The 15650-nt window shown below is 32.6% G+C and overlaps 1 protein-coding gene across 1 annotated transcript in view; it reads left to right on the plus strand.

Moving 5' to 3' along the window:
• Positions 1 to 4667: 4667 nt before the first annotated feature.
• The window catches only part of LOC128221845 (uncharacterized), a 54741-nt gene continuing 43758 nt past the window's right edge, over positions 4668 to 15650 (plus strand). The window contains exon 1 of the mRNA XM_052930464.1: positions 4668 to 4794. The gene's annotated coding sequence lies outside the window, so the exon portion shown is untranslated. The remainder of the gene's footprint in view (positions 4795 to 15650) is intronic.

The following is a 15650-nucleotide window of genomic DNA, read 5'->3' on the forward strand; positions in this document are numbered from 1 at the left end:
ATGAAATTCTCGATACGACCGTGGTTCAAGAGTCAGAATTCTGCAATGCAATCTATAAAATATTGTATACGACCTTGGCGTTGGAGTCAAAAAATGAATTCTGAATACGCCATATGGATTGTTGCATACGACATTGATCTGAAAGTCAGTAGTTGAATTCTTGATACGCATTTTGAATAATGGAAACGACCTTGATTCAAGAGTCAGATTTGTTTTTCACTGATGACTAAGCATTTCATGGTTGGCGTTTTTGTTTTATTTAAACAAGACAACATGTCTGAGGCATATTTCTTTTTTTTAACATTGACGTCTTAAACAATGAATGGAGAAATTAAATAAACCCATGCCTGCTATGTTTCTTCGTTTAGACCTTACTAAAATACTGACATTATGTTTTGACCCCAAACCACAGAACTTGTTTGGATCCTATTTATTTCGGTTCATGAGTGAGTGTTGCACGTCAAAAATGGGCACTCTCTAAATTCTTTAAATTCAGAACATATATCAAGGCTACAGAACACATTGCATAAGTGAACACATTAAAATGCATTTTATTCTTATCAGTTTATATTAATATTATCTCTGTCATCATCATCATCATCATCATCATCATCATCATCATCATCATCATCATCATCACTATTATTGATATATACAATATTTATATGTCATGGTTGTAGATGGCGATATAAATGTTAACCACTAGCGGATGCAGGGGTGAAGACTTGGGCGGCGCACGCTTAAACCGTCCAAGTTTACTTTTAATTTCAATATAGGCGAAAAAACAGTAATACAATTCGTCCAAAATGGGCCATTTTAGACAATAAATTGTTATAACTGTCTTGGTCGAGAACCCCAACACCCCTGGCCAAAATTTTAAACCAAATAAATTGCGGGTTTGAGGGAGGGGCACAGGTCGAAGTATTACACCCCTTAGTCGCGCCCACTCTTACGTGCAATAATGGATACGCCCCTGTTTACTCGTGTTATCTTTTAAGAATGAACTTGGATTGATATTGTTCTTGACATTCATATAATCATGTTTCGTTTTAATTAATTAACAATTTGATTAGTCCTTTTTACCAGGTTCTGTGGAAAAGGCTGGCTTGAAAGCACTATGCGGCTCAAACGATAGTAAATAGCCGTTTCTTATTTCAATAATCCAAATGGATTGTCCCTCTTTGGTCTTAACAATAGCCTGCATGTTGTGAGATATAAATTCAATTTTACAACCTCCAAAAGCTAATAAGTAAACCGGAAATATCTGATAATACTATACCTTACATTAATGTGTCCCTTCTTTGTATATCAAAGTCAATCGGTCCGTATAAATAAATAGATATTTTGACAAAATTCCAGGTTTATGACGATTGCGGTCCATTTCATATTTTGGCAGGTCCGGGCCTCGCCAAAAATGTAAAATGGACCACTGACGTCATAAAACTGTGTCGTGCAGCTTGCTATTTTCACAACGGCGTACATTATTAACTTTCTTCAATAACACATTTTTAAAGTTTTTAGAGAATTGATTGGTTATATAAAATGTTCGGTATAATATATGAAATAATAACACACCACTTCAAGCCAAATGACATTATAAGGACCGGCCAGTCAGCCCCCGAAGGTAAATGGAACTGGGCTAATGCCTCAGTCCATATAAACTTTCGTTTACTAGCAGGTCCATATTGTAAGTATCTATCATGTGTTTCCGGTACGGATTGAAAACCCGACCCGAGGGCCGCTCGTAAGCCGGTAACGAGCTTGCCGAGTTAACGGCCACGCAGCGTGCCCGAGGTTCAGATTTTTCGATCCGGGCCGGAAAAACATAATTGATATTTTTTTTTGCATATCTAAATATTTTTTTGGAAAATTGACGTAGAAAACGCTCTTTTGTATTTTTTACCACAAAGCGCATGCGACGTTGTTTACTGACGTCATAAAGCGCAGTAATTTTAAATCACTATTGACGTCAAATAATTCCTCTAAAAAACATACTTTCATACCTACTTATTCATTTAATTGCGCTTTATGAAAATGGCATAATATACTTTTCATAAACCATACAATAAAAGAAATCAGGAGTGGCGCTTTGTTGCGCGTGACTCATCTTACATGGGGTGTTTTAGATGGGGTTTTCTAGCACTGGTCACATGACCAGAAACACACGTCCGGTATGCAAAAATAAGCTTTTCTTTATTCTTAAAAGCACGTTAAATGAAATAGTCCCTTGCTCAGCCAAACAGGTTTGAATTACATAATTAAATACAACTCGGTCTGCAGTTAAATATTTTCCCTATGTACCTTAATATTTAAGGTTTAAACAAGTAACCAAGCCTTTCTTTTGATTATTGCCCTCAACTTCTAGGTCTGGGATGTACTTTATTTTAAATAAATTCATTTTAAAAATATAGTTGCAACTTATTCTATTTAGATCTGATTTAAAAGTCTTAGCTTACTAGTTTTCTATTAATGTTAAATATTAAATGCATGCGACATTAACGTCACACTGATGAATTGGAAGGGGTTAATACAAATGAACTTGCTAGCGAAATCCATTAGTTTTTTTGAGTGATGTGTTTGTAATTTGTGGGTCCTGGTGTTTTCAATAAATAATTATCACATGTGTTATTTCATTGGATAAAACTGGAAAATTCATTGTACCCGATATCCCGAAAATACATTAAAATAACTATGTCGAAAGAACGTCTAGAATAAAATTGAATAATTAAACATAAACATGTTTTAGACTTCCTAAAAACGAATATATTAAGTAAAGTATCATCGAAGTGAGAATTTAAAGAATGTAATACGATATTCAAACCAGCAATCTTTCCTTTTTATTGTGATGTTAGCGGACAAAGAAATATCGTATACCCCAACGTTTTTGTTTTATTGCAGTTTTAAAGTGAAACGTAAGATTTATCAGTCTGGGACGTTATCTTCATCTTAACAAAACGTGATTCACATCTGTGTCAAGGACGTTTGGTGTTCTAAAATAAAACAAGGACAACTATCTTGTTTCTCAGGACGATGTAAACATCCTGTGGATCGTCTTACAGACCGAGATACTTCATTTATATTCAACATGAAACGTACTTTAAAATGCGAAAATAAGAGATACAAAACAATATCCGCCGTTGCAAAAGTTAAGCACTGCAATATAGATCTTTTGAAAAGTACTTGTTTCAGTAGTTGTTGATGAGGAAGTACCAACAACATGTTCTTTTGTTTGAGATTTTAGAGAATGAAGAAATATTTTTTTCCCTCAACGTTAAAGTTATATATTGCTGTGGATTGTTAAATTTAAATTTTGATTTTGGAACCGTTTTTTTATTTAAATGAAGCGTGATTGTTATCTGTTTCAATGGCAAACATTGTTTATTTTCACTCTTGTCGATCTTAGGAAGAAAAAATAATTTATTTAATCAGTCAAGGGAAACTATCTGGTTTCTTAAGATGATGTAACGAACCATGCAAACAGCTATTCTTCTTATTTGGTATGTGAAACAAAAATGGCCACATATGCCACAGATTATTAGCTTTCCTGAATTATAGCGATCGATCTTTGTCCGGTGTCTGTCTGTTTGTCAGTCAACAATGGCTTGAAATACATCTTCTCTAAAACAATAAGGCCAAAGTGAATACAATATCAAAAGAAGCATTATAGTTTTAGTTTCTTATAAATACAAAAGACGTTACAATATGCCAACACCAACAACATCAACATGGCTGTGTTCTGTTTCCCTGCAAAAACATTTCCTCTGAAACTACTGAGTCCAATTTATTTAACCTCGTGAGGAATCTTCCTGAGGTGACAATCTACAAAAGAACAAGGCGTCCCAATTGTCCTGCAGCAGTAACGAACAATGGCCGTCTTTCCTTTTTACGTATAAAAAATATCTAAAATATTCCCTTTCTCTATCTATCTGTAAGCAAAAAAAAGCAAAAACATTAACACATGGTTAACTTTCAATAAACTTTTTTTTTCACTGGATGTATATTGTTTAATTGTATAAGCCAGATATGACGCGTTTCGCCCTCATTTTGTCTAGTGAATGTATCCATGACCTAGGACTGCTGCCTACTGACAAAAAAACAATAGGGATAATTTACTCTCCATTGCCCCAATGCGTAACATGTTTAGAATTGTTCGAACGATCTTGATACGAATAAGCGTGTGTCGGCGACTACAGACAAAGTGTCCCTAAATGTATGTCATGTTTCGTAAGGACTCAAGAACTCCCTTTTTTGATAGTGTTTCTGTTTCAAAATACCGAAAAGCCGTAAAATACATTTATTTACTTTTTGAAAAGGTACATCATAAATTAAGCGTTAAATTAAAATGCTTTATGAATCTCTGTTTCTTGTTTTGAATATTAAAATAGGATTATAGGGATTATATAAATACTAAGTGTGTTAAGTAAGTTGCTTTAATATATTCGTGTTTTATAGCGAAATATTTATCAAGAAAATATTACGAGTACTTTTCTTGCACATGAACATTTGAGGGTCAATCCTTAAAATTAAATTAGTGTAGTATAGACATGGTTCGGTTTTATATTACCTTAACAATGTTAACATGATACCATTTGAGTAATTGGAAGGTAACACTAAACACGTGACTTCATTCGACGCACGCAACCCATACCAAAAACTGCGCATTTAAACCGGCGATCATTGAGAGACAACATTTGCGTTCATTTTAAAAAAGTGCGTTTAAATTAAAAAGAAAATGACGGATTACCACAAAGACTCTCAAAAAGTTTATCATAATTTGTGTGACTGATTCAAACAGTGAGTAGATTAATATATGTTATTTTATAAAACTGTTAACAAATCTACTGTATTTGTATTGGTTGTTTCCAAATGAACATATGAAAAAGATACAGTGTTGCGTACGAATATCTAATATTGTCTTTTTTATCTGATTAAAAATCACAGAGCACAAAATGCTTCTGAAACGTTATTGAACCGTATTGATTGGGTACAATCTAATGTATATTATAAACATAAAGACACCATATCAAATATTAGTCAGCACCAAGGTGCTCGTCACATTGCCTTGATACAGTATGACATTTTTTTTTAATATTATTTTTTTTTTAATTATTATATATTTTGGACAAAATAGTGAATATATGTCATTTAAAAAATATTCCACAATTGTTCATGAAAGAAAATATAGTATAATATATAAATAAATATAAGGTGAACATGTGCAGAAAATCATCAATTCCAAACGGACCTAATCAATAGAGCATAGTTCCTAAAGTAAATGAGATAATGTAATATTTTTTACTGTTCTGATAAGGTAAGATTCCCATCTACAACAAAAAAGTAACTTTTATCAGGCCCCGTAATTTTGCATTTACTGGCTGTTAGACAAGTGACATTAAACACATTCTAATTGTTTTGGGTACATTTAAATGACCAAGCCAATTAAGGGTTTAAGAGATCGGCCTTTATACCAATGTTTGTCTTCACTGCTAATCAAGTTTCGCGATTTTGCTCAAATCGCCTTGAAGATACGAAGAACATGTGCTTGTTATGTGCTTTAAACTGTTTTCCGTGTTTCGATTTAACGCTCTTGCCTTGAAACGTAAATGTATGGTTTAGCGTTTAAGGATATATGTCCTGTATTGTTGTACAATACAATCCCAGAACGAGGCTGCAATTCACATGTTGGCGCATATCGTCATTTAACTGGGAAAATACGAAAATCTCCGGTCTTATTTTGCATTGTTTACAAATATTCACGCACAAGAATTGAAATAATTAGATTTTTTGTTTAAAATGTATCGCTTTTTCTTTGGATATATTCTGAAAATGGAGGAATTCAGCGGCTAAATCGTGGAACAATAAGTGTCCGTCGCGTGGACCGGATACGACAAAGAAGAGTAACCGGGCCCCGACTGTGACTACAGTGAATAACAGTTTAATTACAATTCTAAAAGGTTCATCTTTGTATTCAAATATTCGATCGAAAGAAATACCGAATATTCGAATATCAATTTTGCCATTCATTTGCATCCCTATTATACATGCATTTTTAATTAAAGGGAAAAATTGAGACTATTAGTCTTTTAATCGTTGAGTATCTGGTATATCAAGATGATGTCAAAACATCATAGTATTACATGAATCATTTGTTACATTATCAAGTTTTTCGTTTCTTAGGCCTAAGAAAAGGTTTGGTTAGGGTAACAACCTTTTCAAAAATAGGAAGGGTAGGTAGGCTTTTTTATTAAGTTTATGAAATAATGTCATTTTCATCATAGCGGAATGGTTAGCCGCTATTCCTTATGTAGGATCGGGTTACCCGAACCAAATGTATTTTTTAAGCGCCAAATTGCACTCGCGATATCAGAAATAAGAACTATTGAAACATTGCTATACAACTTAACCTTTACATATTTTGAGATACTCTTTTTCGAAATATAATACATTTGATATATTTTAATAAAGAAACAATCAACTAAGAATGAACATAACGACAATAAGAGATTTTAAAAATGAAGAGGGGAACATATTTCAAAAGCATATGCGTATTTTTACGCACAATTTAACTATTGTTCATTTAACTTTGTGAACAATTAAATTTTGTGATTTAACCGTCGTTCATGTACATAAGCAGTTAATGTAACAGTTGAGACGGCTGTCCTATCAAGAATCCTACAGCGACTACGAACAAGATGTGGTACAGGTCACCAGAATACATCCCATCATAACATCCCCATAACAGCGGTATGGAATCACTGTTGGGTTCGTGATGTAGAGCCGCTTAAAATGTGATATTAAGTGGAGTTTGTGCCATAAAGTACTGGCTAAATCGTAAAAAATATTTTCTTTCAATTGAAACATATTTTGTTGCGTAAAGATTTGTAAATTTCATAACGTTAGAGGGTGTTAAAGTTGATCAAAGGAGGTTAGATGGTTGCTTTTGCTTATATAGTCTTAATCATATGGTTAATAGTGTAGTTGTGACACTCAAAACTTAATAAAAGGTTTTTCTTAATAATTGAGATACCTTGTCCATTTCTTCTCTATTTAAAGTTTATGAAAGTAAAAGGTCGACAAATACTGTGGTGTACTACATTTAATCAAATATGTAAAGATAACGCAATATGTGTTCAGATCTTTTTTGAAAAATCCAACGTTTCATAGAACTTCAGCATGCCAAATTTGGTCATAAAATTGTTATGGATGTAAGAATGCTTTGGTAAAATGTGCTGGTGTTAATCAAAAGTCAACCTAATTGAACGGTATCTATAGCATACTGTTGATTATGTCCATATACATAATTGACCATTTAACGGGGAATATCAAGATCATGTTAGGTCAAATACACATGTCGTTAAACAACGGAGTGTTCTTGATAGTATTTTTTCACAAGTGTTTGACGAAGTTAATGAATTTCTCTATATTTCTCTATATTTAGGTACTTTTCTTGTTATGTTTTTAATATTTACTGAAAACAACTAGTGCTGTGAGGATTAAATGCTAAAGTGTTGTCACTCTGAAATATATATTACCCAAAGGTTCATATTTGTGGTCATGAGTGCCATAATTCACAGGGATGTATTGATCTTTAAGGGCAGACTTGCCCCTGGTCTGGAAATAGGGTTATTTCCCACTTTTTGGTAATTCATGTCATATAAACACAACACTTAATTTTTCCTCGCGGGTATTTTGAATTTGACAGGGTTAAAAGTACATACTTGACGAATAATAATAAACAAACACAGGAAATTGTTTATATAAAAACTTTTGTTTTTATGTCAAACGTTTTTGAAATTTCTTGAAAGACTCTTTCTACAAAGGACTGAACACTTTGATATACAAAGTGTATGTGTGATTTCAATAATTTGTTTTCAAGTTTAAAAAGTTGGTTTTTCTTTTAGACTCATATGCTATCAAAGTGGAAAGATTAACTTGCAAATGCATTTAATGATAAAGGCTACCGCTCTCCTATTTTAGCGATACTCATGCAGATAACGACAGAATAATTACGTATACCTTAATTTAATTCGAAATTTTCCTAACATTGATAAAATTACTAAGCATTTTAAAATATATTACTATACATCTCCTTTTCCAATATCCTTTCTTTAGCTCATTAAGTGCTTAACAAGCTACATATAACACTATTTTAGTCAGTTTCATGTAAGCGCCTTGATCCGAAAGTATCTATTTGTAAGTTCATTCATTGTTTTTCCATCCAAATCTGTTTTATACTCACATATTCGGATATCGAAAAAGCATATTTGTAAAACGTAAAGAAAGACTACAAGTATCAGCGTCGAAGGTCTAAAAAGGTTAACTATAAACGTTGTCGTAAAATGTATGAGCTCAGACGAAAGTCCCATAGAGAATTTTGGATAATATTTAAACCGTCGAATTATGCCGATAATATCATATACGAGGAATTTCGTACTTGTTTACATTTCAGGTGTTGATTTCGTAAGGCCTAAAAAAATAATTGTTTGGTTAGGGTCACATCCTTATAAAGAATAGGTAGGGTAGGTAGGATTTTTATTTTTTTATTTATTTATTTATTAGGCTTTAAATACGAATGTTATTTTCATCATTGTAAAATGGTGTTAAAGTAATATTCTGTATAAGCATTTAAGGTTTTAAACTACATATTGAAAAGCAATTTAAAGAAAAGATTATTTTTTTTAGTTTTTCATTTATTTTTCAAACTGACCATAAAAACGGTAGGGTCGGCGCCTATTCCGTAGGTAGGGTCGGGAAACCCGAACCAAATGTTTTTTGTTTAGGCCTTATAATGCTGACTATGATAATTTTGTTGGTCAGTTTGCTGCAGAGTTTGAGCAAAATGGAACGTTTGAACATTAGATGCACCTATTTATAATGTTGAAATTAAACAAGCAATGTAACAATATGTTATACGAGTATTTTAACGTGTAAATCATATGGCCTTCCAAATCCTCTTTTAATCATATACTGGACATTAAGTCATTTCCAATATATATGCAAAAAGCTACAGAAACATGCTCAGTAGCAGTTTAAACATAAACCCGGTTTAGTGGCAATGGCAAGTTCTTGAGCATCTGGTGTTTAATCCAAATTCACAACAAAGGGCAATTAAGCAGATTCAAATAATTATACAATTTATATATATTATATTTATATTATTATATATGTCAGTATATTAACTGATGCTGAATTTGGGTTTACAAATAAGAACAGTATTATTGATCCTGTTTTTTGCACGCAGTGATTCAAAAGCGGTTTAAAAAGGAAAAGGAAATACAGTTGTTTTATTGATTATAAAAACAACTTACAATTGTATTGATACAAACAGGCTCTGATATAAATTTATGAAGTTGGAAATTAAGTTTTTCCCTTGAAACACTAATGTTAAATCAGGTGAGAGTTTGTGTAAAACACTTTTGAACAGATTTTTTAAAAGTGACATTGACCTGTTTCAAGGGGAGATAACTTCGCCGATATATGTTTTTTTCCTTTATGATATTGAAATGCATTCACAAGACCTGAACGCCGGTATGAACATCAATTTATTTGCTGCTTTTGCCGACTGCTGTATTTTTATGAGAGACTAAGGCAGGATAGCAGAATTCTCGAAATAGTTTACATTCCTACTGTCACAAATGGACTATCACGGTTAACATAAATTAAACTAAGATTATGGAAGGGTGGAAGACTTTGGATTAATGATAAATGGTTTTATGATTATCGGAAAGTGGAAATAGTAAGCTCTTTCAATTATTAAGATGTTGTATTTACCAGTGGTGATACATTTATGCAAGCTACCAAAATATAGCTGGAAAGGGTTTGAGATACATCCTCGTTTTGATGGCGCTAGTTTGTTTTATCAAAGTTCCAATATATAATGGTTAATAATTTTTATTTATTCGTATTATCACTTTTTAATTATGGTTCTGAAGTCTCGGGTTATATGTTTTATAAAACAACTCGGGCGTGACAGAAAGAGTCCACAATAAGTTTGTTTGAATGTTTACGTATTTCCTAAAACTTCATTTAGTCAAGCATTCCCCAAGATACTTGAATTTCATTTGCTTTCTTATTGGACCAAATTTATAGTATTGAGATTTTTTCTTCTACAAACTGGGTATTAAAAGTTAAGGAGATTCTCAAATCATCAAGTATGGCAATATCCTGGGTCTGTAAAAATCGAAGGGTTTGTTCTCGTACTAAACAGTATACTCAGAGACAATTATATCAGCAAATGGAGTTCTCGGCTAGACATATCATCTCTTCTACAATGAATACAAATGTTTTGCTATACCAAAGAAAGATGAATGAATGTCGAAAACAATGGTTCTTATGAAGGATACCGAGTTTAATTTGAACGAAAGGTGCAGAAAACATGGTATATCGGCCGTATGAGACTATAAATAAACATTTTATCATTCACCACTCATTCATTTTTTGCGTTTTCAGCTATTAAATACACGGTTACAATCGTTTTATCAGTATTTGATATTTTCCATAAATGCATTATTTAGTAAGGAGTTAAAGGTTTATCACTCAAAATTTATGTTTTTCATACATATGTATGTATTTATTTTGAATAAGTGTGTAACTTTTAGCGCATTTAAGGCCAAACAAACGCATTTGTTGTTGTCCTCAGTGCCCCCTCGACCAAATTTTGGCAATCATTGAAGCAAACTGTGTCTTTTATAGTGAGTCTTTTCAGTGTAAAAACGACTGCATTGTGCACACATAGGCCCCATTCGAAGCAAACAAATTTATTTTCTTCTATACGTTAGCATAGTAATTTCCAAATAAAACTTAGAGACTAAAACCATACTCAAATTCAGCCTATTCAATGCCAACCAGACCATATTTAGGCAAACATGAAACCCATTTGGATCAAAACGAGTTCAAGTATAGACCTAACTAAGCCTTATTTGTGAAACATACAGTTTGGTTACCACAAACCCGTTCATCACCAAAAAAAAAAAATTGTGCATTTCTAATTAAGTCACTCAGTGCCAAAAAATACATTTTGTCATATGCGCAGCTTATGCCTAATCAGTGCAGTGCTAGATAGCATCATATTTAAAAAAAAATACAAAGGTCTATTATAAAGCCAGTTCAGTTCCCTATTAACTTAATGGAGTCAATAAAAAAGCTCTCATTTAGAGCCAAACTCACGCATGTGCAGCTCTAATGAAGCCAAATCAATTCCAAACAGCCATATCTTGATAGACATAAAGCCTTTTAGAGCCCATAAAACCAATACGCAGCTATACTTAAGTCTTATTATTGACAAATAGACCATATATTGGCAACTGAAAAAACATTTTAGTTTTACAAACTTAAAGCCCATTAAAAGCCGAATAAGCTCAAGTACAGCAGTCATTAAGCATTTTCTATGCCTAAAATACCACATGGTGGTGACCATTCAGAGCAAAACAACAATGTGCTTCTCATATATTGCCTTTTCAATGCATTTAACGTGCTGACCATGTTGGATTTGGTGGACATATTTAATAAATCCTGAGAGGAACCCTACCCTAACCATTACAGTAGTAGTGTACTAAAGGGCTTATCAAATAACATTTATGTTATCCCAAATTCGATTCGCACATATTTGCTTTATCATCAAATAACGGCAAAGAAGAAGAAAGGAAATCTCAAATGTTGTGGCATTTTTGGCTGGAAATGGCCGTGACCTTGAGCTTGAGGTAGTCAGCGCAGCATGTTAATTTAATGTGCATAGAGAACTTGACCAATATACATTGAAATATATGTTTCCATATCTGTTAATACGTGGGCTTTATTTTGAGATATTTACTCGATTTGATATTTACGGTGGAAGTCTTGAACAATCATTTGGTTGTAATAACCATCATCTTAAAACAATATAGGGGTATTTGTCCTTCAAATCGGTTAATTAATCAGAGAGTTATTAGACGTCCATCAGTAGCTATCTTGAGGCTGAAATGGTTCATTTTGGTGTGATTTAATATTGGCATAAAATATCTTGGCCATTTGAGGTGTCGCGTGACGGGGCATCTTAAAAAGAGTGACACCTCTTACTCTAATGCTGGACCCGCCGCTGATAAACATTTACTATTGTACCCTAGACGTACACTGTCACACAAATATAAACACGTGAAACATGTTTAACATGCTGCATTCTCCACTTACATTGTATGATTTACCATAAACGTCACATGATCTGATATAAAGGTATACTTGATAAAATTATTTGTAAAAAATGAAACGCGAGTACTTTGAGATTACTTTCAAAGTCATGCAAATTATGTTCATTTCCTTTACAGGTTCTGTAAAACTTAAAAACATACATCAGACATCAAGACTAAATAAATCATCATCATCATCATCATCATCATCATCATCACTATCAATTTTTAAACATTTATGAAAACATCATTTTGATTGTGTTTTATGTTTATTTCAAACTTTTGGACATTAACTTAAGCATTAATATATGCATACTTTAAAACGAGAGACGACGATGATTCTTTACTGCAGCATTAAAGCAATGCCACAGCAATTCGACACTTTGTTATCAAAACTTTATTTAGTATATTAGTATATTGCTTATAATGTGAATATATTTATACTAAAGCTGCATACGACCTTTTGAATATTAAATAGACATTGGTCAGAGAGTCAGTAATTAAATTCTGGATACGATCTATGGAATATTGCATACGACTTTGGCCTGAGACTCATTAGTTAAAATTTGTGATATATTTGCATATGACTTGAATTTAAAATCATTAGTAAGATCATTTATGAATACTCATTAGTAAGATCATTAAGGAATACTCATTAGTAAGATCATTTATGAATACTCATTAGTAAGTTCATTTATGAATACTCATTAATAAGATCATTTATGAATACTCATTAGTAAAATCATTTATGAATACTCATTAGTAAGATCATTTATGAATAATCATTGGTAAGATCATTTATGAATTCTCATTAGTAAGATATTTTATGAATACTTATTAGTAAGATCATTTATGAATACAATCAACCGACTGTACCTCACGACCTAGATTTGAGAGTTTGTAGTTTAACAATTTATTTCTTCATATTTAGACATTAAACACAAAAAATGCTAAAATTGTATTACAATTTAAAAAGTAAATTCTAAATTGAACTCTGCATATGACCTTGTTACTAGTGTCAGTAATTGAATTCTGAATACGATCTATTGCAAACGACATTGGTTAGAGAGTCAGTAGTTGAATTTTGCATATAATCAATGAATTATTGAATATAATTATTGGTATGATCGTCAGGAGTTCAACTTTGCCCTTGATCTGTGTCATACGAATCTTGTTAATGAGTCAATATTGGAATTTTGCAAGGAATCTATAGTGAATAACAAATGACCATGACATAAGTCGCAGCAGTTTAATTGTCTATACAAGTAAGGAATATTGCATACTTCGTTGTTCTGAGAGTAGGTATGCAAACAAATGGCAAAATTGATGTTCGAATATTCGGTAATTCTTTCGATCGAATATTTGAATATTCGATTACCAATATACATCTTTCAAAAGTTGTAGTAAACTATTATTATTCGCTAAAGTAATAGACGGGTCATTTTAATCCGTCTTTGTCGTAGCCGATACATACGACGAACCTTGATTTCCCCAAATTAGCCTGTGAAATACCCCATTTTCAGAAAGAAAAAAAGCAATACACTTTGGATAATACAAATTCAATAATACTGCAGTAGTGTTTGTAAATAATGCAAAAATAAATCGATTCCTGGTTAAATGACGTAATGTTCAAACGCAGGGTCGTTCCGTCAGACGGGCAGCGTCGTTTTGGGATTAATCTTCACTAATAACTATGGAAAAAACAAACTAACTCGGGAACTTGTAGAAAAATAAAACGAAAACAACATGGATTTTGACTCATCTATTGTACAACAATACAGGAAATGTATCCTAAATGCTATACTATACAGTTGCATGTAAAAGCACGAAACATGGAAAATAGTTTATAGCACATAACAAGTACATGTCATTCATATCATCACAGCGTTTTGTGCAATATTGCACAGCTGAATTTCCAGCCAAGACAATTTATTGCTGTGAAGGCCGAATACTCAAATCCAAAATTGGCATGGTCATTTAAATTTACCGAAACTAATAAAAAATTGTTAAATGTCACTTGTCTAATTTCCTGTTACTGTAAAATTACGGGGACTGTACGATATTTCCAAAAATGACATATGGCGCGTTTATAGTGTATTGCCATCAAGTTTACACCTCTGGCATTAGCGGCTTATTGTTGTAAAAACAAGACAAACGAACTTATTATACAACAACATTTGCAGGCAAAAGGTTTATTTTTTAATTTATTCAACAAACTAATACCGATTTTGACATTCGAATATCAAATGTGCAATCGAATATTCGTTTGCATCCCAATCTGAGAGTCATCAATTGAATTATGCAGGGTTCCAAGCGACCTTCGTTTTAGGTTCAGAAGTTGAATTCTGCTTACAATATCTAGAATTTTAGTAAAAATGACAAAATTCTGCATTAGGTTTAGGTAATACTACAAAGGCAAAGGCTAGTTGAAAAAAATATTCCAACGATGACTTGAATATTTAATATGACCTTGCTTTAAAAGTAAGTATTCGAATTTCATATTGTGTATGAAATAATGACTACGACCTTTAGAGGTTAATTTTAACATTTGATCAGAATATTGCATGCAAACTTAATCTGAGAATCAGTTGTTGAATACTGCATAAGACGTCTCCATCTGTGGAAAAGTGCAAATGACATTGCAAAATTAGTCAGTAGTTCAATTAAGCATTCGATATATGGAAAATTTAAATACGACCATGCTCTGAGAGTTAGTAATTAAATTGCGCATGCGTTCTGTGTAATATTGAATACGTCCTTTATCTTAGGGTCAGTCATGGAATTCTGAAAACTATATATGGTATTTTGCATACAACCTTGGCCGGAGATACGTAATTAAATTGTCAATACAAACTATGAACTATTCTATACGACATTGGTTTAACAGTAAAAGTTGTTGAATTATACATACAATCTACGGATTATTGCATACGACATTTATATGAGAGCACGTAGTTCAATCAAACGATCAATACACGTTTGCACACGACATTGGTCATAGAGTCATTAACTAAATTCTGATCTATGGGCAATGAGTTTTATAGTCGGTGATTGAATTTTGCACTCAGTCGATTATTGCATACGACCTGTGTCGTAGTTGAATTAATCCTAAAACCTTGGTCGATAGATGTGATCAGCTTTTATTATGTGTAATATTGCATACGACACTGATCTGAAAGTCTACTGTTAATTTCTCAATACGATCAAAGGAATATTGCAAACGCTGTAATTTTACTTGAGTGTCACTAGATAAATTATAGGTACGATCGATGTAATGTTGCCTATGATCTTGTACCGAGAGTCATTTGTTTTAGTTCTACATACCATCTACGAAATATAACCTACGACCTTCGTCCTAGATTATTTCCATATCATTGTGCATACAATCGACGAAATATTGCTCGCAACAAGGGTTTTGAGACTGTCTTTCAATTATGCATATTGTCTATCAACTAAAGTATTTTTGCATACACCTTTTGTCTGAGAGTC

Source organism: Mya arenaria, chromosome 16 (assembly GCF_026914265.1).
Source record: "Mya arenaria isolate MELC-2E11 chromosome 16, ASM2691426v1".
NCBI lineage: Eukaryota > Metazoa > Mollusca > Bivalvia > Myida > Myidae > Mya > Mya arenaria.